Source organism: Lepidochelys kempii, chromosome 21, assembly GCF_965140265.1.
Source record: "Lepidochelys kempii isolate rLepKem1 chromosome 21, rLepKem1.hap2, whole genome shotgun sequence".
NCBI classification, from domain to species: domain Eukaryota; kingdom Metazoa; phylum Chordata; order Testudines; family Cheloniidae; genus Lepidochelys; species Lepidochelys kempii.
The window spans coordinates 7,786,146-7,809,796 of record NC_133276.1 but is presented as its reverse complement, the minus strand read 5'-3'; positions in this window follow the sequence as shown (position 1 = coordinate 7,809,796).

Here is a 23,651-nt window from a genome sequence, read left to right as displayed (position 1 = left end):
CCCACAGCATGACTGGGCTCTGATCTCAGCTGGACCCCAAGGCCACTACTGCAGTATAAACCACCACCGTGCCTGGGTTCAATTCCTGAATGTGGCCCTGATTTCTTGTGTGAGAATTTGATCATCTCATGCATTGATGCATGGGCCCGGCCTCTTTGAGAAAGAATAGCAATGAGGCAGCTTTACACAAAACCACAAATGCTCCACGTCCTCGCCTTAATATTTGTAATTAGCAAACTTTTTGGACTTTTTTTTGGATCAATATTTTATTAGGTAGGAAGCAGGGGTAATTCTTGCTTATGGCATCTTTTCTCTGTGTGACTGCAGCCTGGACTGTTGGGAATAATTAACTTTTTGATAGTTGCCTTTAGTGAACTAATGAATCTTTAATGCTAGCTGGGAATTGGGCAATGGAAATCTAGTCAACGACCTCAAAACTTAAAGGAAAAGGAGGGGAGGGGGAAGAGAGAAGTGGGGGAAACCTGTAAGGAGGAGGTGGTTTGGGGCTAAGAAGTACAGTAATGGAATTCAACTGAGACTGCTCTGGTGATGAGAAATGTTAATATACAAATGAAAACAAGTCCTGATGATGAACAACAAGGGAGCTGACTGTCGAGTGGTTATATGCATTCTCATCTCTTTCTTGCGTTAATTAATCATAATTAATAACACTATAAATGAATAATAATTTAGTAATAAGCGATGGATTGCTCGGCTGAGAACCAATATGATAGATTAGAACTGGTGTGAATGAGTCAGTAGGGGGTATCTTCCCTCTGAATCAGTACTGATCCCAATGTCCCAGTGCTGGCCTTGGGGGCTCGCTACTACTGGAGGTTTCAAACCAAGGTGCTAGGCACTGCACAAGGCCAAGCACACAATAAAAGACAGTCTGTGCTCCAAAGAACTCACACCCTTTGGTTAAAGGGAAGACTTTGGGGCCCCTGTGGGTAAAACTGACACAATGGAAACACTAGATTTTCCAAAGAAGAAATTCAGGGTGCTGACATCCCTGGTCTGGGCTTGTAAACATTTGATTATTTTTGTCCAAGTTGCAATAAAAACCTCAATTTTTGAAACCTGCCACATTTTTGTCATCTCCTGACACCAGACACAATAGCAGAAGCTCAATACAGCAGGACAGCATCTTCCACAAAGAGTCCCCAGGTATCTTGCAGTTTAAAGACCAGTAACAAGCAACATCCAGCATAAACCTTCCCACCCACCCACCCCCCCCCCGCGCCTTTGTCATTGTGATTTAAGAACTGTAACGGATTTGGCTTTCCAAATTTCAATGGGAAGACAATTCTATAGCCACCAGGCATCCCTGTGGATAAAAAACAAAACAAAGCAAAGCTCGCTCTGAGGGTTTAGATTGCAAACCGCCTTTGAATCTGCTAGTGCAACATTTAATTTAAGAACCTGTTGGGAAGGCAGGTATGGTGCCCTGCTGAGCCAGGAAGAAGTGGAAATGGTAGTGAAATTGTGTTTACTGGTGTCCTGATCCAAATTATAAAACATCCAAGCCAGCAACCTAAATATGACCCATTGTCCCCTTTCGCTGTGGGGTGAAGCAGAGGGTGTTGGCTGCATGGAAGGGGTTTTGATCACAGATTAAGTCAGTGCTGCATTAAAGGCATAGTCACTACAGGCCCGTGCCTAGCGCCCCAGTTCGTGGAGTCATGTGATGAGATGAGAATCTCAGCTTTCATTAAAAAAAAAAAAAAAAAGTAAATTTCCAGCCCTCATAGTCAGGAAGAAAAGCTTGAAAGTGTACCCGAGTGTAACCAATGCCTGAGTCTGAAACAGCAGCTCCTAGAGGGGTGAGCTGTCCTGTGCATTTCAGGGGAGTATGAACTCCAAACTCTCACTGTTCCGGGGGAGTCGGGGGGCCTCCACGCACCAGCAGAGGGTGTGAATGGAGCCTTTCACCTCTGGGTGGCTGGTTTGAATTCAGTCCAGGTCGGCACAGACCAAAAGTTGTTACTGTCTGATAGCTCTTCAGTTGCCCCTTTCCAGAAAAAAACTGGGGCCCCCAGTCCAGCTGTAGTGGACAGGCGTCCCATGAAGAAGACCCTTCCAATTAGCACTGATCACCCCACCCTGCTGGCAGGCTCAACAGTGACCAAAAGGGCTGCAGAGACAGACCTCCCCCTCAGCCATAGAGGTGGCTTTCCTAGGGGAGGGCTGAAGCACAAGGTGGCAGAGCACAGTTTGTCCTGCTGGTGCCCATGCCTTGTCTGCTCTGTGGATACAGAGGCCTTCAGTCTCCAGGGCTGTCAGGCTGGAAGCTTTCGCCAGAGGAGGAAGCTCGATGGAGATGTGGAAGGAGGGTTTCTCTGTGGCTGTGGGGCATATTTCCTTTCTCCCCTAAAACCATGTGTCTGGGCAGAATTTGGCTGGGTAACATCCAGTAATTCCCTAGATTCTTTTTGGAACAGGGGGCTTTGTCCAGTGCTGTCTGCCAGCTGTCCCCTTCCGATTGCCTTTCCATAGGCTTTAAGGCCAGAAGGGTCCATGAGATCCCCTCATCTGATCTCCTGTATGACACAGGCCATTACATGTCCCCCGGTTACCCTAATATTGAGCGGAATGATTTCAGATAGACTAAAGCGTTCCAGGCCACAGACTACACTGTGATGTGCCACAGGCAGAGAACAGGTGGGACCAAAGTGCCACCAATGCCTTAGGGTCCTGGAATGGCAGGGAATTGATTAGGTGGGATATGCCCAGATGCGAGCAAGACACACTAGCCAGACATCTAGAAAGAGGTTTCTCCCAGCCACCTCAGAGCGCTCGGCCACCCTGCCCAGTGCCCCATCTCCAGCTGTGGCCAATCTCTGATGCTTCAGAGGAAGACCCCCGCCACTCCTAAACACATCTGGCCAACTGCATCGGAAGAAAAAATTCCTGCCTCACCCCTGCAGGTACATGGCTGAAGCCCTGAAGCATGAGTGTTGATAATACTTATTGTCTCAGTGCAGAGCTGCAAACCTTATGAGCAGGTTGAGGACAAGGCAGGCAATCCTGTTCCCTACCATGGCCCTTTGATTTGTCTGGTTTTGCATTCTTTGCTCCCTGTAATGAGTTGAGCTTTGTTCTTTCATAGCCCTCCCCCTTCCCTTCCTTCTTGTTTGCTGAGAGGTGGGTGTGGGTGTGTGTTCGGACCCTGCGGGGATCCATTAGGGTGGAATCTTTCATCAGTGCTAAATACACTTGAAAAACTGAAAAAGGGGTCAGTGTTTCCTCAAAACTGCTTGGGGCACATTCCAGTCCTTCTCTGTTAGCCTAGTGAATGGGTTAATTATAGATGGGAGAGTTGTTACAGAAGAACTGCCCCTCCCCACCTACATGCCCTTCCTGTAGGGCCAAACGTCAAATGCCAGGATGCTTCGGATCTTGCTGTCCTGTTTTTCTGGGTTATATTTCATGTTTACAGAAGCCTCTGCACTTCCAGGTTCCAATTGCAACTGGAAACCCTAAAACCCCACCCCCAGGAAGGACTGTTATTATGATTGTTTATATATATTGCAGTAGCACCAGGAGGACATGGGCCCATTGTGCTAGGCACTGTACGCTCATATATTCATGAGACGGTCCCTGTTCCAATGGCATTACCCGCCCCAAGTGGCAGCCGATGCGGAGCAATGCAGGATCTTTCCGATTTGGGCCCACTGGCCGTAGGTCACTGAGAAACCCAACAACTCTCCACAAGGGCTGCGAGGGGGGAAGCAGGATCAGGGAGACTGAGAAGGGGAGTGGCTCAAGGAAGATGGGAAGAAGATTTCCCTGATAGATTCTTAGATTTTTAAGGCCAGAAGAGACAATTGTGATGATCTACTCTGACCTCCCGTATAACCCCAGCTAGGAAACCTCCCACTGTGATCCCTGCATCCAGCCCAATAACTTGGAGGTGAGCTAGAACATCTGCCTTAGAAATCACATGCTCTTGATGTAGAGTTTTCAAGTGAGGAAGAATTCACCATGACCCTTGGGAAGCTGTTCCAACGGTTAATTACCCTCGCTGATACAAATATTTTATTTCCAGTTTGAACTTTGCCAACTTCATCTTCCAGCTGTCAGATCTCATTCTGCCTGTGCACGGTAGATTAGCGAGCCCGCTAGTAACAGATAGCTTCTCTTGGTAGGTAATAATTACAGGTCGCCTCATAGATCCAGGCCCCATTTGGCCTTAGGCCACCAGAGTCCTAGAAATCTTTTCCAGAAGATGAGATCTTGCTAGATTTCCACTCTAGCTTTGCATACCCAAGGGATTAAGAGACACTTAAACGTGCAGCTCCTTATCTGAACCTACAAAATAGTATGATTCTGTTCAGGGATGAATACACTTTTATTCTTCTTTATTCTCCCCAATACCCCAGGGTTTTGCTTTTTGCAAGGTGCCAATCATTTAGCAAATGCCAAACCCCCTCTCTTTCCCCCACAGCAGATGTCTCTCCTAGTTTGTCAGCAGTGGAATGTCTGTCAGAGATCTACATTATTTATCCATTCTGTAACATTTACTGGGATTTAGTGTTTAATAACTGTCACTCCAATATATCTTTTCTTAATCCCCTCAGATCTGGCGCTGTAGCAATTTTAAATATTTATCAACGCAGTTTGTGTGTTCACTGTTCAGGTTGCAATTTTCTTGTAATTAAAGATTTACAAGACACTGCTCAAGATTTAGAAAGGACTGGTGAAGATCAAAGCTGTTTAGTATTCGTGCTGGAAGTCACCAGCTTCCTGGAGGTATTAGGTAGGACCTGAGAGTTCTCCCTACGCATGTAACAGCTCAGATCCCACTAGGGCAGACAGCTTGTTTATTTTTGCCTTTGCTTTTTCTTAATCTTTTTATGCCCAGCCTTGCTCTTTTCGTGGACATTTATTTGGAGTGGGAACTCATGACAGCAGAGCTGAGTGCATACACTATGCACAGTTCTCCTGATACACCTCACTCCTGCCCGACAGTTCTCCTGATACACCTCACTCCTGCCACGGCAACTCAGGTCCCAACCTTGCTATTCCAGTTCAAGGATTCCCCCCCAGCTCTATCAATGCCCCTTAATCTTGACCTGTGGCACTCCCTTGTCAGCCAGTGGGCTAGAACACTCTCCAGGAACCCGATTCCTGTCCCCTTTCTTCAGGACCCAAGTTTTATTTCTTCAGAATAAAATTATTTAATGCTCGTTCAGCATTTCAATTGTCTCCTTTCCCCCTGATCCCAGGTCCCTCTGCAGGTGCCTGTCTAATTCCTACAGTGGCGCTTTTAAACCTTTTTTCATTTACAGACTGCTTAAAAATTTCAAATGGAGGTGCAGACCCCTTTGGAAGTCTTAGACCTAATCTGTGACCTCCAAGGGTACACTGACCACAGGTTGAATACCACTGCTCTCCAGGATGACATTCCACAGCCTGTCTGCCTGGGAGTCAAGACAAACCTCTCTGATCTCTTCTCCTTCCTTAGCCTGCTGCTCCCTGCAAGATTATCCGTTATAAGCCATCTATCTGGAAATCACGTATAAACTGAGTTCTCTTTCCCCTGCCGTACAGTCTCCGGCAGAAACCTTCCTGGGTTGCTCCCTACAGCTCTCACTGGCAACCGAGCTACTTGCTGGCTTTTATGGGGACCACATGATCTCCAAGCCATCCCTAGCCTTAGCATCAGCTGGGCGGCAACTGATTAGCCACAGGTAGGGCTGGACTCAACTCCCCTTAAAGGGCCAACCTCCGTGTGACACTCCTGCTCTCCCAGGGGTGCAGGATGGCATGGTGGTGGAAACATGGCACTATGCCCTGCTCAGCACAGGTGCAATCCCAATAGCAGGTAAGCTTCATTTCCTGGAGAGGCGAGTGCTCTGCACCTTTGGAAACCAAGCCGGACATGAAGAATACTTGTGTAATTGTAGATGCAGGGTGTTACAGGCATGCTAGGGAATTGCAAGATTGGGGCAGTCAGCCTAATGCACACCCTTTGCAAGGGTTTCAGAGGAACAGCCGTGTTAGTCTGTATTCGCAAAAAGAAAAGGAGTACTTGTGGCACCTTAGAGACTAACCAATTTATTTGAGCATGAGCTTTCGTGAGCTACAGCTCACTTCATCAGATGTTTACCGTGGAAACTGCAGCAGACTTTATATACACACAGAAATCATGAAACAATACCTCCTCCCACCCCACTGTCCTGCTGGTAATAGCTTATCTAAAGTGATCAACAGGTGGGACACCTGTTGATCACTTTAGATAAGCTATTACCAGCAGGACAGTGGGGTGGGAGGAGGTATTGTTTCATGATTTCTGTGTGTATATAAAGTCTGCTGCAGTTTCCACGGTAAACATCTGATGAAGTGAGCTGTAGCTCACGAAAGCTCATGCTCAAATAAATTGGTTAGTCTCTAAGGTGCCACAAGTACTCCTTTCCTTTGCAAGGGATAACACAGAGGGGTGGGCAGAGGGATTTTTGTGGCAGTGACAGCCTATGCAGTGAGAACAGTGCCTTAATTAAATGGTTGTCCCTTTCAGATAAAGCTCATCTGCATATTGGATTGACTCTGGCCCTTGTTCCCATTAGTGCTGAACCGGGTCTCTGGAAAGGCCAGGATGCCAGGCTGGGAGAACCATGAGGTCAGATTGTTCTACCCAGATAGCTCTTATCCCTCGCTCGACAGAGCCAAAGCCAATCAATTGTGAGGTGCTTTCAAGAAGCAGCCCTGTTTACTTTGCCTCCTCTGAGTTCTGTATTCCGTGTCAGTTTCCATTGCCTCAGTGCTGCGTGCACAATTGTTACTGTGTTATTGTTATCTACTCTTAGCCCAGCGGAAGAATCTGTCCTATCTCGGGGCCTCTCCCTCTGCCCCTCCACCCCCACAAACATGATACAGTTCTGTGGTGACCTAGAATCCTATTTTCAATGTCTCCGACTCAAGGAATATTTCCAACACACCTCTGAACAACATACTAATCCACAGAGACCTCCCTACCAACACTACAAAAAGAAGGATTCTGGGTGGACTCCTCCTGAAGGTCAAAACAACAGACTGGACTTCTACATAGAGTGCTTCCACCGACGTGCCCGGGCTGAAATTGTGGAAAAGCAGCATCACTTGCTCCATAACCTCAGCCGTGCAGAACACAATGCCATCCACAGCCTCAGAAACAACTCTGACATCATAATCAAAAAGGCTGACAAAGGAGGTGCTGTCGTCATCATGAATAGGTCGGAATATGAACAAAAGGCTGCTAGGCAGCTCTCCAACACCACTTTCTACAAGACGTTACCCTCTGATCCCACTGATGGTTACCAAAAGAAACTACACCATTTGCTCAAGAAACTCCCTGAAAAAGCACAAGAACAAATCCACACAGACACGCGCCTGGAACCCCGACCTGGGGTATTCTATCTGCTACCCAAGATCCATAAACCTGTAAATCCTGGATGCCCCATCATCTCAGGCATTGGCACCCTGACAGCAGGATTGTCTGGCTATGTAGACTCCCTCCTCAGGCCCTATGCTACCAGCACTCCCAGCTATCTTCGAGACATGACTGACTTCCTGAGGAAACTACAATCCATCGGTGATCTTCCTGATAACACCATCCTGGCCACTATGGATGTAGAAGCCCTCTACACCAACATTCCACACAAAGATGGACTACAAGCCATCAGGAACACTATCCCCGATAATGTCACGGCAAACCTGGTGGCTGAACTTCGTGACTTTGTCCTCACCCATAACAATTTCACATTTGGGGACAATGTATACCTTCAAACCAGCGGCACTGCTATGGGTACCTGCATGGCCCCACAGTATGCCAACATTTTTATAGCTGACTTAGAACAACGCTTCCTCAGCTCTCGTCCCCTAACGCCCCTACTCTACTTGCGCTATATTGCTGACATCTTCATCATCTGGACCCATGGAAAAGAAGCCCTTGAGGAATTCCACCATGATTTCAACAATTTCCATCCCACCATCAACCTCAGCCTGGATCAGTCCACACAAGAGATCCACTTCCTGGACACTATGATGCTAATAAGCGATGGTCACATAAACACCACCCTATACTGGAAACCTACTGATCGCTATTCCTACCTGCATGCCTCCAACTTTCACCCAGACCACACCACACGATCCATCGTCTACAGCCAAGCTCTACGATACAACCGCATTTGCTCCAACCCCTCAGACAGAGACAAACACCTACAAGATCTCTATCAAGCATTCTTACAACTACAGTACCCACCTGCCGAAGTGAAGAAACAGATTGACAGAGCCAGAAGAGTACCCAGAAGTCATGTACGACAGGACAGGCCCAACAAAGAAAATAACAGAACGCCACTAACCATCACCTTCAGCCCCTAACTAAAACCTCTCCAACGCATCATCAAGGATCTACAACCTATCTTGAAGGATGACCCATCACTCTCACAAATCTTGGGAGACAGGCCAGTCCTTGCTTACAGACAGCCCCCCAACCTGAAGCAAATATTCACCAACAACCACATACCACACAACAGAACCACTAACCCAGGAACCTATCCTTGCAACAAAGCCCATTGCCAACTGTGTCCACATATCTATTCAGGGGACACCATCACAGAGGCCTAATCACATCAGCCACACTATCAGAGGCTTATTCACCTGCACATCTACCAATGTGATATATGTCATCATGTGCCAGCAATGCCCCTCTGCCATGTACATTGGTCAGACTGGACAGTCTCTACATAAAAGAATAAATGGACACAAATCAGACGTCAAGAATTATAACATTCATAAACCAGTCGGAGAACACTTCAATCTCTCTGGTCACTCGATTACAGACCTAAAAGTCGCAATATTACAACAAAAAGACTTCAAAAACAGACTCCAATGAGAGACTGCTGAATTGGAATTAATTTGCAAACTGGATACAATTAACTTAGGCTTGAATAGAGACTGGGAGTGGATGTGTCATTACACAAAGTAAAACTATTTCCCCATGTTTATTCCTCCCCCCCCCCCCGCCACTGTTCCTCAGATGTTCTTGTCAACTGCTGGAAATGGCCCACCTTGATTATCACTACAAAAGCTTCTCCCCCCCTCTCTCCCTCCCACTCTCCTGCTGGCATTAGCTCACTGTAAGTGATCACTCTCCTTACAGTGTGTATGATAACACCCATTGTTTCATGTTCTCTGTGTATATAAATCTCCCCACTGTATTTTCCACTGAATGCATCCGATGAAGTGAGCTGTACCTCACGAAAGCTTATGCTCAAATAAATTTGTTAGTCTCTAAGGTGCCACAAGTCCTCCTTTTCTTTTTACAATTGTTATTGTGTATTAATATTCAATTCTCATCAGCACAAATGCAGCCCTTCTTTTCTTTTCTTTTCTTTTTTCTTTTGCTGCATGCAAATCTGAAACCGATTTTTCTCCTAATTAAGATGGAACATGGTTCCAGAATAACATGGCAGCAGTGAGATTATAAAAAGGTCCCAGGTTTTTCCACGTGACCGGCTAAAAGCTGTGAGCGGACTCAGAGGTGGAATCTGCGACGCAGCACGTTTGCTTGCAAGAGGTTTCTGAAACATAACCACAGCCTGTTCTTTCTCCTGGTCATCTTTCAGCAAATGAGAAATCTTGCTGCATGCCGGGCTATGAATCCATGGAGAGGCAAGCGCACAAACGATCCCCTACCGGCAAGGAGAAGCTTTGAACTTGTGACCCTCAAAGATCTTGGGGGAGCCTTTAGTAGGCTGGAGGTGTCAAATGCTGTGTCCTGGCCGAAGTCTAGGGTGAGAAACAATTTTGGCTTCTTTTGGTCCTATTTTACACTGTCTGTTGGAAGATCTCAAAGCACCGTAACAGCATCTGCGAATCTAGCATTCCTGAGATGTAGCTGGAACCCAAAGCAGTGAAGTGTCTGGCCCAAAAAAGTCTATAGCAGAGCAATGAATAGAACCGAGATCTCCTGACCTTCAGCCCTCTGCCACAGCTACGCTGCTTATTTTCCTCCCCGAGAAGGAAGTCTGCTGGACAATGGGCTGTATTTCAGTGCAGGTGTATATTGGCATAACTCGGCTGATTTTACTGATTTTATTCTTATTGTTTGTATTTCCGCAGCACCTCATCGTGAACAAAGACCCTATTGTGCGAGGCACTGTTGTGACCCAGGATCCTCCTAGGAGGCCCCGAGGGGGTGCCTCGGGGTTATGTGGATCTCCTGCATCTGGTATTTACATTCTCATTCACAAAAGGAATGTTATGTGAGGTCTCTAATAAAACCCTGGGCCACGCTGGTCATTGATATCATTGCGAAACGCACATACGGCTATTGTGTAAGGGGTTAAGTATGTACACCAAAAATTTTGTTCTAAAGGTCGGTGTCTAGGGACAGGGCCCCAAGAAAGGTGAAAAACAGGTTTTCTTTCACCCAGGAAATGTTTATCTATCTGTTTACATGTAAATTAAGTATTGTCCAGTTCACAATGGGTCTCCTCTCACCAGTCTGAACTGAATGCTAATGAAGGACTGTGAAAACTTCAGAGAAAGAAAAGAAACCAGAGGAACTAAAGGGTGGGAGCCCGGAGAGACTATCTTGACATGCACATCAAAGGGTTTTTTTGGGGAGAAGGAAGATGCCCTGTCATCTTTCACCTAGGAAATAAACGGACCATGAATTTGCTTCATGAAAGAGGCTCAACCAGGCTGAAGAGAACTTCAGGTGAGACACTTTGTTAGACAGGAGAGGAACTTGTTAATGAAGTTTAGTCTCTAGGAAGCGTGGTATGATTTTGTTTTACATGTAACCATTTGTTTCCAATATTCTTACTCACTACCACTTGAATGTCTGCTCTATGGTAATAAACTTATTCTTGTCTTCATTATAAATATATCGGAGTGCCATGGGGTTCAGAAAAATATTGACCCAGAGTGGTGCCTGACAAGCTGGTGTGTGCTGGTTCTTTGGGAACAGCAGGCCTGGTTATTCTGTGACTGTTGAGTAGAACAGAGGCCAGGCATTCAAAAGGGCACTCCAAGGACTTAGGCGTTAGTGTGTGCCTATGGCTAACCTACAGAGAGAGAGCAAGGCCCGTGGGGCCTGGAGGACAGTGCTTGTGTCGCCAGAGGCTGGGGGTTTCAGGGAGATGATTGACAGCAGGCACACACAGGACTTCCTCGCGCTAAGGGCAGGTGGTGCAGAGGGTGCCTCACAACCCTGGGGGTCCCTGGGGAGTGTGACAGCTGTATCAGCAGAGAAGAAAAAGACAGCCTGTGCCCCCAAAGAGTTTACAGTCTAAATATAAGACAAGAGAGAACAGACAGACACAGACAGATGGGGCAGCATCCGGAAACAGTGTGCCAATGCTGTTGCCAGAGAGGCACATGTCAGCCTCTCTTTGGTGTGCATTGCAAGACACCCTGGTATCATGGCGTGAAGGATGTCCAGGAGCTTGTGTGATTCTTCCTAGACTCATCAGCGGGAATCTCCAGCATGTTAGCTATTCTGCATAACTAGTCCTGGAATGGCCTGTAGTCATTTGGGGTGGATGTAGATGACTCGGGGACTACAGCCTCATCCAGGCTGTGAGCCAGGGTAGAAAGATCCTCTACTTGGGATTCTTCATCAGAACTCTGAATCATCTACTCTGTTGGAGCACACTGAGCTGGTTGCAAAGCTCCCTTCTGAGGTGAGGAAGAGGATCTTGCCCAGGCCTGGGAAGCAGACACTCGTCTTCTGGCATGGTGCATCTCCCACTGGGCCCACTAAGGCCAGGGATATTGATAGGCATGAGAGGACAGTGGCCAAAGGCAGGAGGGAAGAATACCAGGGAGAAGTGTCCCTCTTTGAGCTTCTATACCTAGGGTAATGAAACTCAGCTCTTGACTTCCCCTTAGGTGTAAATTGGCCTGGATACCTGACCCCAGGGAGCACACGGATGATACCAACCTACTGCCCTCTCAGGAGGAGGGTGCATAAGAGGAGTTGTACCAGCTGGTGTGCTGAGAACACCTTCCAAATGTGCTGTGATTGATATTACTCATGTCCTCGGTTCCGGGGTTGGAGCAGCCATCAGTACTGGAAGAGGCACCTTCTCCACTGCAAATGAGCAGCTGGCATTGGTAGTAGGGTAGACAGCGCCAGACATATTGGCACCAGACGCTTCAGTGCTGGGAGGTTGGTACCAGGCACTTTATGTGGTGCCAGAGGGTCCGGGGCTTGTGCTACTCTTAACCTCTGAGTCTCAAGAGGTTTTGTGGCTCGCAGAGAAAAGACCTGGTGAAGGAGACCTTCTCCTTGTGAACTCGATGCTCTTTCTTCCCCCATCACCCAAGATTTTATCAGATAAGGAGGTTGCATTTTTGGCAGCAAGAACGTCAGCCCACAGGAAGAGGCGCCAATAGGAAGCGCTTTTAGAGGAGGTGTGCTCCAAAGTTTCTGCCCCTTAGATGTTGTAATGAGGCTCACTCTGTATTATGGTAACACCCTGCTAAACAGCAAGATCTGATGACTATAGTCCTGCATAATGTCTCTTTAACCAAGGCTAACTGTTGTAATGATTGTTTTGTTTCTGATATTTACATGGCAAGGATTTGTAAACTTGTTAAAACATCCTAAATAAAATAAATAGTTCACAAACAGACAAAAAGAAAAAGAAGACGATGAGCCAACTTCCTGTCCTAGGCACCCAGAATCTGAGGGATGCATTGATCCCTCCAAAAGAAACCTTTGGAAATAAACTCCCTAGCTTTCTGGGTTCTCTCAGAAAAAGATTTAGAGATGGCACATCCCTCTGGAGTGTGCCTCTCACCCCAGCCACAGCAAGTGTCTGGATACCAGTCTGGTATAAAGGGCCATTTTTGAAGCCTGGAGTCGAGCCTGGTACCGGGAGGAACTCACAGACAAAACAGAGAAGCAAGTTTCCTTGTAAAACTATCAAAAATCACCAACACTAACCCTGATCACCAACTCTCTGCGAAGGACCTAGCTAGGCACACAGTGAAGAATAGGCTGCACAGTGCGCGAAGAACCTGGGACACGGCAAAGGTCTGACTTGTAGCCACAGGCACTGAGAAGGAACTGAAGGACCATTGGGGTCACCTGCCCTTTATACCTTTGCTCAGAGGCTTCACTCGGGGCACAGATGCAGCCACAATGGATGCTGCTGGTCAAAAAAAAGCTGAACTCTAGTGCATGGGGATGCATTCACCCTGACAATGGAATTTACACACTCAAAGAAGAACCCATTTCATTCTAGCTTTTTTGTGTTTGTCTGAATCTTTCTTGGGGTGTCTGTCCCTGCCATATTGCCAGCTGGCATGCGGAGCCCAGCAGCAGCAGCAGCCCGGCAGCCCTTGCCAGCCCGCGGTGATTGTACCACTGGGGTGGAACATTGCTTCCTTTCACCGTGATTCCATTTCCCTGGGATTTTGCTGCAGATCATATGCTGCCTGGGCTGCTCCCGCACTCCGGCTCTGCTCTGGGCACCCGAAAGGGAAGCAAAGCTTGGATCACACAGAGAGGCAGCTCATCAGCACTCAGGGCATGTGCTTGGCAGAGAAATAAACATGGCCCTGAAGAGATGAGCAGTTACAGCTGCCGGGAAAGAGCAGGTGACACTTTGGTCACACGCGTTCTAACCACCACCTGGATTAGGCCTGGCAGGGCCTTGGTCTAGTGCCACAAAGGTTTCGTCGCCTGTCTCAGGGTGGGAAAGATCATTGCTATCTTTGCTATCATCATTGCTATCTATTGCTATCATCTCTGGAAGGGAGAGCTTAACGGCCTCTGCATCAGGATGGCTACACCCTCTCTTCTCTTGTGAGACACATTCAAGACCCACAGGGAAGGACCCTTTGTCCTTCCATGGTAGCGGAGCCGAACTCCATGCAGCCGAACTCTTTGCAGCTGCTAAGGATCCTGTGGCACGTTCTGTGAGATCAGGAGGCTTGTTCTGGGGCGCTTGGGCGGAAATCTCCCCCCTCGTCTCTGTGCCAGTTTGCCAGTGTAGTGTTGTCTTGCCCCCCACCCCAGAGATGGCCGGGATAAGTTTTTCCTCTGTGTGTGTAAAGCCCTTTTAAGATTAAAGTTGCTCTGTAAGCGGAAGCTTTATTCTTACCATACAATGGACTGTCTCATTTTCATGTCTCTCAGAGCTATATTTGAGGCAGACTAGATGGAAGTAAGTCCTTCTTGGCCAGGATCTTCCTTTGTCGGAAGTGCCAGGGCAGGGGAGGGTGGTGGGAGAGAGAATCCAGATTCTGTTCTGGCTTTGCGGCTGCATGTCCTAGGGCAAGCCACTTCCTCTCAATGTGTCTCAGTTTCCCCGTCTGTAAAGAGTGGTTGATCATCTTTACGTACCTCCCAGGGGAGCAGTGAGGCTAAATCCAAGGTTGCAAAGTGCTGCCGACCCCTGTATACAGGTGTAAGGTTGTTGATCAGGAGGAACCATTACTTGTCATAGAGAAGAAAGGTGGCCTTGTGGTTAAGGCACTGGTTTGGGACTCAGGAGGTCTGGCTCCAAATCCTGACTCTGCCACAAGCTCCCTGTCACCTAATCTCCCTGTGCCCCAGCTCCCATGGGGATGATAATCCTCTTTTTCTCCCACTCTCTCTGGTCTGTTTAGATTGTAAGCTTTCAGGGTAGGCGCTATCACTGTGTGTATGTACAGCGTGTATGTACAGCACCATGCACCAGCGGGCCTGTAGGCGCTGCTGTCATACCAATAGCAATGCAGTGTGACTAGCTAAACCCCTGGGAAGAGGCCCATCTTGTCTCTGTGCCTGGCTGTTGGCTTTCTGGATGGTTTATGATCCCGCTCAGCCCAGAGGGGGAGTTTGTCCATCAGCTCCTCCACTGTCCCATTTGAAAACCCTGGCCATCCACAGCAGTATTCAGCAGTGTCTGGCTGATGGCTGAACATGGAGCTCTACCCTTTGGAGACCGTTAGTCGAAAGGTACAAGCTGGAGCTGTCACTGCAGGCAGCTGGAGCTGCCTGCTTGCAAAAAGTCACTACCCTTCTCTCCCTTTCGCCTCCGTCCTGGGCCTTTCTCCCTCCTGACGTATGTTCCATCCTTCCCCTCCCTGACATCTCAGATGCCTTCCCCAGCTAAGCCAGACACAGCCCAGTCAGCCTGCTGAAAGCTGCATTGTGCTTCTGCCTTCCCCGAGGAGGGGCTGGGGCCGGGGCAGTGGCTGGGAAATCACTAGACGATGGGGCTAGTGATCTAATTGTGGCCATCAAGGCTCTTCCTGGTGACCCAGAGAACAAAATGCTCCAAGATCCAATCAGCACAGGGATGAGCTCTAGTCTATTCTCTGCATCCCTTTGCTCACCAGCAGGTCTTTACACCCAGGTTCCAACTAGCCAGGTTCATAACTGTTTTGTTGATCCTGTCCGCGATGCACATAGTACTGACTGTATCCCCAGAGTCCTGTCCCAGTGTGCACTGGGCTCAGCATACGAGGATGGAGGATGGCTATCTCTGCTTGTTCCTGAGTCTTGGCCAGTAACCACTCCCTCACCATACATGTCCATCTGTCTGTCTGTCATGGTGTGTATAACTTGGCTGGGCTGCCCTCAGGATGTTCCAGGGCCTGCAGAATGAAGGGCTCTGAGAACCAACAGGAAGGAAGGGTTCAGCCAGAGAGAAGGTGCCAGATGTCCCGCTAAAATCTTACAGCCACCAAGTCAGGTGCTTGCTAAAGCACAGAGGCTTGATCTTGTGTGGATTTTACTGTGTTCCTTCCGTGCTGCTCTTATCCACTTTAAACTGGTGATTCCCTGATAGGAAATACCGCCACTTCCCAGTGTGGTGACACTCCCATGATTTATACTTCAGGGGCCCTGGCATCCTCTGCTAGGGAATGGGCTTTCCTGTCTTGGTCTGACAGAGCCGGAGATTGGTGACTGTCAGGGCACCCTCTACAACTCATCTGGTTATTCAGACTTTGCTTGATGAGCGTCTGTCTGCTGCTTCTGTGGCCCCTATCACTATGCCACCTAAGCACCCGACAAAGATCCCTGGGCTTATCCTCACAACCGCACTCTGCACATGGGGAGAAGGAGAAATAGAGAGGTGAGGTGGGTGGCCCAAGGACACAGAGCGATTCTGTGGCAGAGCTGGGGATAAAACCCAGATCTCCCACTTTTCAGCCAAGTGTCTTAAATCAAAAAAAGAAAAGGAGGTCTTATGGCACCTTAGAGACTAACACATTTATTTGAGCATGAGCTTTCGTGAGCATCGGAATGCATCCGATGAAGTGAGCTGTAGCTCACAAAAGCTTATGCTCAAATAAATGTGTTAGTCTCTAAGGTGCCACAAGTCCTCCTTTTCTTTTTGTGAATACAGACTAACATGGCTGCTACTCTGAAACCTACCATTAAATCAAAAAGACCGCCCGAGGGCTGGGGAGTCCCCGCTTGTCATGCACTGGCATTTGTTCTGTCCAGCTATGGCCTCTCATTTAGGTCATTCTTAAAAGCCTTTGTTTGCCCCTTCCCCCCCTCCCCACACACACAATGATATCCAGGCTCCCTGCCCGACGGAGCCTTTCAGTAGCTCATCAGAACACACCGCAGGTACTCTGTTCTCAATCAAAATGGATTATTCCATTAAAGCAAGTCGTCCCCCGCTCCCCCCACCACTCATTTTAGAACATTCTAAGCTACGCTTTAAATTCAAATTGCAGACATTCTCTTGAAAGGTCACCGGGCAGGGCTGGGTTTGCACTGCTGTTGTATTATGTTGCTGTTGTTCCTGTCCAGAGATCATGTTAAATGCTACACCACAGCACAGGTAATATTCCTCATCGCCTGATAGAATGTTAGCATTGCGGAAGGGAGCAAGGGCTACAAAAATAATCTCAGAACCGCTGTACCATGCGGGAGCCTGCAAGTGCTCGTCTGTCTGCAGTGGGGCATGTCACATCCTGGGCTGAGTTCTTTTTCTTACCCTCCTGAGCACAGGAAGCCCAGCTCCGAGTCCCCCAGCATACAGAACAGCCCAATGGGGCGTTTGATGAACAGGAGAAAGTTGATGAGTCAACTGACAGAGTTTGCACGGGGCCAAGACCGATGTGATTCGAAATGTGTAAAGTGGTTTAATTGCAAATCAGGACTGGGGAAGGATTATTCATCCCTCGCCCCAGACAGCTTGGAAATTGACCCTGTGCTGCTTTCCTAGCCCTGGCGCTTTTCAATAAGCATGATTTAAAAGTAAATTGCCCACTTGAATACAGTAGAAACCACTTAATTGGTACAAGCTGGGTGAGGCCTATTGTTCCAGTGGAGAGGGGATATAATTTTAGCTTTGAATTCTGAAAAGACCTAGAAGGAAATAAATGAATTAAAACAATTCCTCCCTGATTTCCAACTCCATCTCGTTCTCTGGTAATTGCTGTACTGAAAGGCCAGAGCTCAGAAATGTTTATCTCCTGGCCTGAGCATGGAAATGAAAGGGAGCAGAGGGGTTCAGGAACACCTGGGTTCTCATCCCAGTTCTGGCACTAACTGGCTGTGTGACCAAGGGAAGTCACAGAACCTCTCTGTTCCTCAGTCTCCCGACCTGTGCAATGGAGATAATAATCATGAGATGGGGGAGGGGGCGGATCAGGTAAGGTTTCTAAAGCACTTTGGAGAAGACAAGTTCTATATATGCTCTGATACATAACTATCACACAGCACAGTATGGGGAGGTGAGCAGCCCTCAGTGGTGAAAGAACAGGTTAAGGACTATTTAGAAAAGCTGGACATGCACAAGTCCATGGGTCCAAGTCTAATGCATCCGAGGGAGCTGAATGAGTTGGCTGATGTGATTGCAGAGCCATTGGCCATTATCTTTGAAAACTCGTGGTGATTAGGGGAGGTCCCGGATGATTGGAAAAAGGCAAATGTAGTGCCCATTTTTAAAAACGGGAAGAAGGAGAATCCAGGGAACTACAGACCGGTCAGCCTCACCTCAGTCCCTGAAAAAATCATGGAGCAGGTCCTCAAGGACTCCATTTTGAAGCACTTGGAGGAGAGGAAGGTGATCAGGAACAGTCAACATGAATTTACCAAGGGCAAGTCATGCCTGACCAACCTGATTGCCTTCTATGATGAGATAATTGACTTTGTGGATAAGGGGAAAGCGGTGAACTGAATATATCTTGACTTTAGCAAAGCTTTTGATATGGTCTCCCACAGTATTCTTGCCAGCAAGTTAAAAAAGTATGGATTGGATGAATGGACTATAAGGTGGATAGAAAGCTTGCTAGATCATCAGGCTCAATGGGTAGTGATCAACGGCTTAATGTCTAGATGGCAGCCGGTATCAAGTGGAATGCCCCAGGGGTCGATTCTGGGGCCGATTTTGTTCAACATCTTGATTAATGATCTGGATGATGGGATGGATTGCACCCTCAGCAAGTTCGTGGATGACACTAAGCTGCAGGGAGAGGTAGATATGCTGGAGGGTAGGAATAGGGTTCCGTGTGACCTAGACAAATAGGAGGATTGGGCCAAAAGAAATCTGATGAGGTTCAACAGGGAGAAGTGCAGAGTCTTGCACTTAGGACGGAAGAATCCCACGCACTGCTACAGGCTGGGGACCGAATGGCTAAGTGGCAGTTCTGCAGAAAAGAACCTGGGGATTACAGTGGACGAGAAGCTGGATATGAGGCAACAAGGGCACACTGTTGCCAAGAAGGCTAATGGCACATTGGGCTGCATTAGTAGGAGCATTGCCGGCAGATCAAGGGAAGTGATTATTCCCCTCTATTCAGCACTGGCGAGGCCCCATCTGGAGTACTGCGTCCAGTTTTGGGCCCCCCACTACAGGACGGATGTGGACAAATTGGAGAGAGTCCACAGAGGACAACAAAAATTATTAGGGGACTGGGGCACATGGCTTACGAGGAGAGGCTGAGGGAACTGGGCTTATTTAGTCTGCAGAAGAAAAAAGTGAGGGGGGATTTGATAGTCGCCTTCAACTACCTGAAGGGGGGTTCCAAAGAGGATGGAGCTCGGCTGTTCTCAGTGGTGGCACATCACAGAACAAGGAGCCCTGGTGTCAAGTTGCAGTGGGTCTAGGTTGTATATTAAGAAAAACTATTTCACTAGGAGGGTGGTGAAGCACTGGACTGGGTTACCTAGGGAGGTGGTGGAATCTCCATCCTTATTGGTTTTTAAGGCCCAGCTTGACAAAGCCCTGGCTGGGATGATTTATTTGGGGTTGGTCCTGCTTTGATCAGGAGATTGGACTAGTTGACCTCCTAAGGTCTCTTCCAACCCTAATCTTCTATGATTCTATAAAGCTGTCTAGGATTTTGTAATGTACCCACTTCATAATAACATCGTCACGCACATGGAAAACACTGCCAATGTTTCACAAATACGTCTGCAGTTTGAATGTGTACTTTAGAGACAAAGGGGTGCCTGCTTTAGTTCTAATTTAATCAGACTAATTGTGATTAATAAATATGTACCTGCAATGAGTTGTTCTGAGATCTGGAAAGTCTCCCTGTAAGGCTTGAATGGAGCCCAGATACCATGGTGATAAGCCAAATAAAGGGTTGTAATAATGAATGAATCCATGTGACAGACACAGAGTGCATTCAATCAATGGAATGAATGCCAGCTAATGGTATTAAAGAATGTGGCCTGCCCATCGGTGCCCCATTTTCCCCCACCCAGAGCTGTGGGGACAAGAGCAGAGAAAAGGTCCTGGCTTCTAAAGAGTGTCATTGTCAGCAAGGTCTCCATCCCTGAAGCTATTCTTGTTGTTTGTATGATAGCTGAGCCTTGATGCCCCAACTGAGCTCTGGGCCACACAGACACACTGTACATCTCATTGAAGTCAGCCCCAGGCAGGGGGTGTAGGGTTGACCTTGACTAGCCACACTGAAGTACAAAGGGCTTGGGCCGCTTGTCTCCCCTGGGATTTGACATGGTGATAGCTATAGCAGGGGCAGCACAGGTGTGGCTTCACCGGGCAGAGTCTGCACCCACTGTTTCCAGGAGTGTTTGCATTAGCCACGCCACTGCCCGCGGCTGCACGACTATTTCTCACTATATCTCACCCAGCTTGTGTACGCGAGCTGGGGAATTCCACCCCCTCGCTCGCAGTGTAGAGGTAGCCTTAGCATGCAGGACCCCCCAACATTTCAGCAGCACTCAGTCCAATTACCTAAAACTCCAGCCAGTGCCATTGGGGGATCCAGGTCACACCATTTTGGAAAAAGGACGGCAGAAAGTTTGGGTGGGTAAGTCACTTCCTTGGCCACGCTTTGTCATGCTGCACCCTGCTGGTTCATCTCACAGGCCACCTTCTCCTCTGATACCCCTTCCTCTGCCCCATGGACTCACAAGCCAGCAGATGAGGTGCTCTTTAGCTGGCACTGAGATAAAGAGATTCCCTTGCAGTATAGAGAAGACAGGACTCAGCTGTGAATGAGAAGGGAATTCTTTAGCGAGGCTGCTGGACACAAGACAGCTCCTGTGGTTCTCTCTGGCCCTTTAGTGTCCTTACACAGGGCCTCCCTATGACCTGGCCACCATTAGGCTCCCATGGGATGAAGTGCTGGATCTTTCACCCAAAAGGGCTTCTTTGCAAAGGAGCTACTCCTCTGCAAAGAGATAAATGTAAGAGCCCAGACTTTCAGCCCCCTCACAGTGACACCGGGCTGCTGCCTGCAGGCACTTCCGGATGCATCAGTGAGTGGCAACCTGCCTCCAGTGCTCGCAGCTCTTTCAGCCTATGAAACCCAAAGCAATCCACCTGCAGAGTGGAGAATCTGCCTGCAGCCTACTCTAGTTAAACCCCAGGGCGCCAGCAGGTCTTGGAGCTCATCAGGCAGACAGCTCCCCATCTGATCTAATGTGCCTAGGAAACATGTCTCTAATGAATTCTATTACATTGCACGCGGATGTTCTTAGATCACTGGGGATTTTTTTGAATCCTCCAACCCCTTAAGCCTGAACTGCAAAGTTGAACACACTGATGTACCTTAGTCACGGCTACAGTCACAGCAAGTGTTCTAGCCGCATGCCTCATTCCAGACGGCAGCATGTCCCGCTATGCCAGACCTCTCCCCACTTCATTTGTTACCATGATGTATGAAGAAAAGGAGGACTTATGGCACCTTAGAGACTAACAAATTTATTATTTCTAAGGTGCCACAAGTCCTCCTTTTCTTTTTACGGATACAGACTAACACGGCTGCTACTCTGAAACCTGTCATGATGTATTAGTTGTGTTTTGGTAGCACAAAAATCCCCCCAGCTGAGATCCAGGCCTCATGGTGCTAGGTGCTGTGCATATGCTTAGTGAGACACAGTCCCTGCCCTGAAGAGCTTGCGATCTAAACAGACCAGACAGACCAAGGGTGGGTGGAAAGGACGGAGTCTTAGCCTCATTTTATAGATGGAGAACTGAGATCTAAAAAGAGTAAAGGCCCTGACTGAGCAAAGCACTTAAACATAGGTTTAACTCTAAGGACGTGAGTAATCCCATCCCTGTTCAGCAAAGCACTTCTTTTGGGTAAAGTGTATATCCTTCTTTGAAGGCAGAATGGTAGAAACACACTACTCTCAGGAGAGGCAGTATAACCCAGTGGGTAGGGCACTGGACTGGCAGTCCAGAGACTTGGGTGCTATCCTTAGCTCTACCACTGACCTTGGGCAAATCTCTTTCCCCCCCTCTTTGCCCTTTGTCTCCTCTTATTATGTGTCCGTACAGTGCCCAGTGCAATGGGGCACCAATCTTGATTGGGGCTTTTGGATGCTTCTATAATGCCAGTAATCAGATTCTTGCAAAAGAAGAACACAGCCCTGGGTTCATTCCAAAAACATTTTTATTAGGTGCTTAAAATAGAATCTGGCACACAATGTTCTCAACTGGATTTGTCAAGAAGCTAAGTTGCATATGAAATCCACAATGCTGTTTACACCGAGAAAGAGGGGAAGAAAGAGCAGAAGGAGCGGTAGCAATTGCTTCACTGTTATTCCTAAAGCAAATAGAAGTAAAACAGGAATGAGGGGCAGGGTGGGAGGTGGACAAAAAGCCAGGAAGGACTGTGGTTTATGGGAAAGAAACCACAACACAGGTGTTAAACCTGATTGGGGCAGGATGAGGGGAAAAGTATTTTAAACAAGCCTTTTCATTGCAAATGAAAACTCAGGGTGTAATAGTAAAAAGAAAAGGAGGACTTGTGGCACCTTAGAGACTAACCAATTTATTTGAGCATAAGCTTTCGTGAGCTACAGCAAGTGAGCTGTAGCTCACGAAAGCTTATGCTCAAATAAATTGGTTAGTTTCTAAGGTGCCACCAGTACTCCTTTTCTTTTTGCGAATACAGACTAACACGGCTGTTACTCTGAAACCGGTGTAATAGTACATACTCATTCTTTGCCCTTTGATAGTCACCTTCAAATAGATCTTTCGCCCTTACTCCCATTAGTATTCCCTTAAGTGAGACTCAATGGAACCCAAAGACTATCCCTCCTTATGTTCATAGATTTGTAGATTTCAAGGCCAAAAGGGACCATTCTGTTATCTAGTCTAACCTCCTGCATAGCACAGGCCAGAGAACCTCATCCAGTAAAATTCCTGCATCAAGCCCAATAACTTGTGGTTGAACTAGCCTCTAGAAAAGCAGATGTAGAATTGCAAGTGATGGAGAATCCCCCACACCTTTGGGGAAGCCATTGCAATAGTTAATTATCCTGCCTGTTAAAAAGTTGTTCTTTGTTTCCAGTTTGAATTTCTCTAGCTTCATCTTCCAGCCACTGGCTCTTGTTATGCCTTTGTCCTCCGGATGAAAGGGCCCTCACATATAGAGTCATCCTAGGTCAGACACTCACCTAAAAATCTCCCCCTTTTTGAAGCATCTTCAACCATTATTCTGTGCTGCAAGCCTCATTCTCCCAAATAAATGAGCAGCAGACTGCAAAGGTAAAACCTGATTGAGCAATTTTCTGTTCATTCAGTGTTTCAATGGGTGGATGCTTTCCCTCCATGAGGGACTGACCTTGAAATGAATTTAAGATGCTCTTAAGAGTTTGCTGTGCCTAAACTTTTCTCTGCATTAAGTACAGCCCCTGGCTAATGTCATGTCAGAATGGGAAACACCTTCAGGAAACGGGTGTAGCTTTATCTTCATGGGGAATATAGTTCAACCAGTTCCACTCTCAACTTCAGATGCTTCTGACTAGCGGTACACTGGGGAGAGCAGGGGTAATTGGTAATATACTAGCTTTGGTTATGTGAATGATATCAGCCTCTACTGGATAGCCCACAGGGAAGATAAAGGACCTACTACTACTTTCCACTTGGGGAGCTCTTCCAATTTAAGTGGGTAGAGGCTATTGTTTCGGGACCAGGATGTTAAGGAGTGGGGCATAGGTGGTCTGGCCTAGTGGGCAGAGCAGGAGTCAAGTCTAGTGGGCAGAGCAGGTGTCCAGCTGGGGAATGGAATCGAGGGTCAGCACCAGAGCCAACTGCTGATTACCAGAGTCAGAGCCAGGAATTGAAGCTGAGGGTCGGATACAAAATGCCAAAGCCAGGACTGATATGGCTGGAAGCGAGGTGTAAGGGCAGGAACTGGAAGAGAGACAAGGATCAGGCATGGAGCAGGAGCATGGTGGGAACCAGGAGCAAAGGCCCTGGTGAGGCAGGAGAGGATTA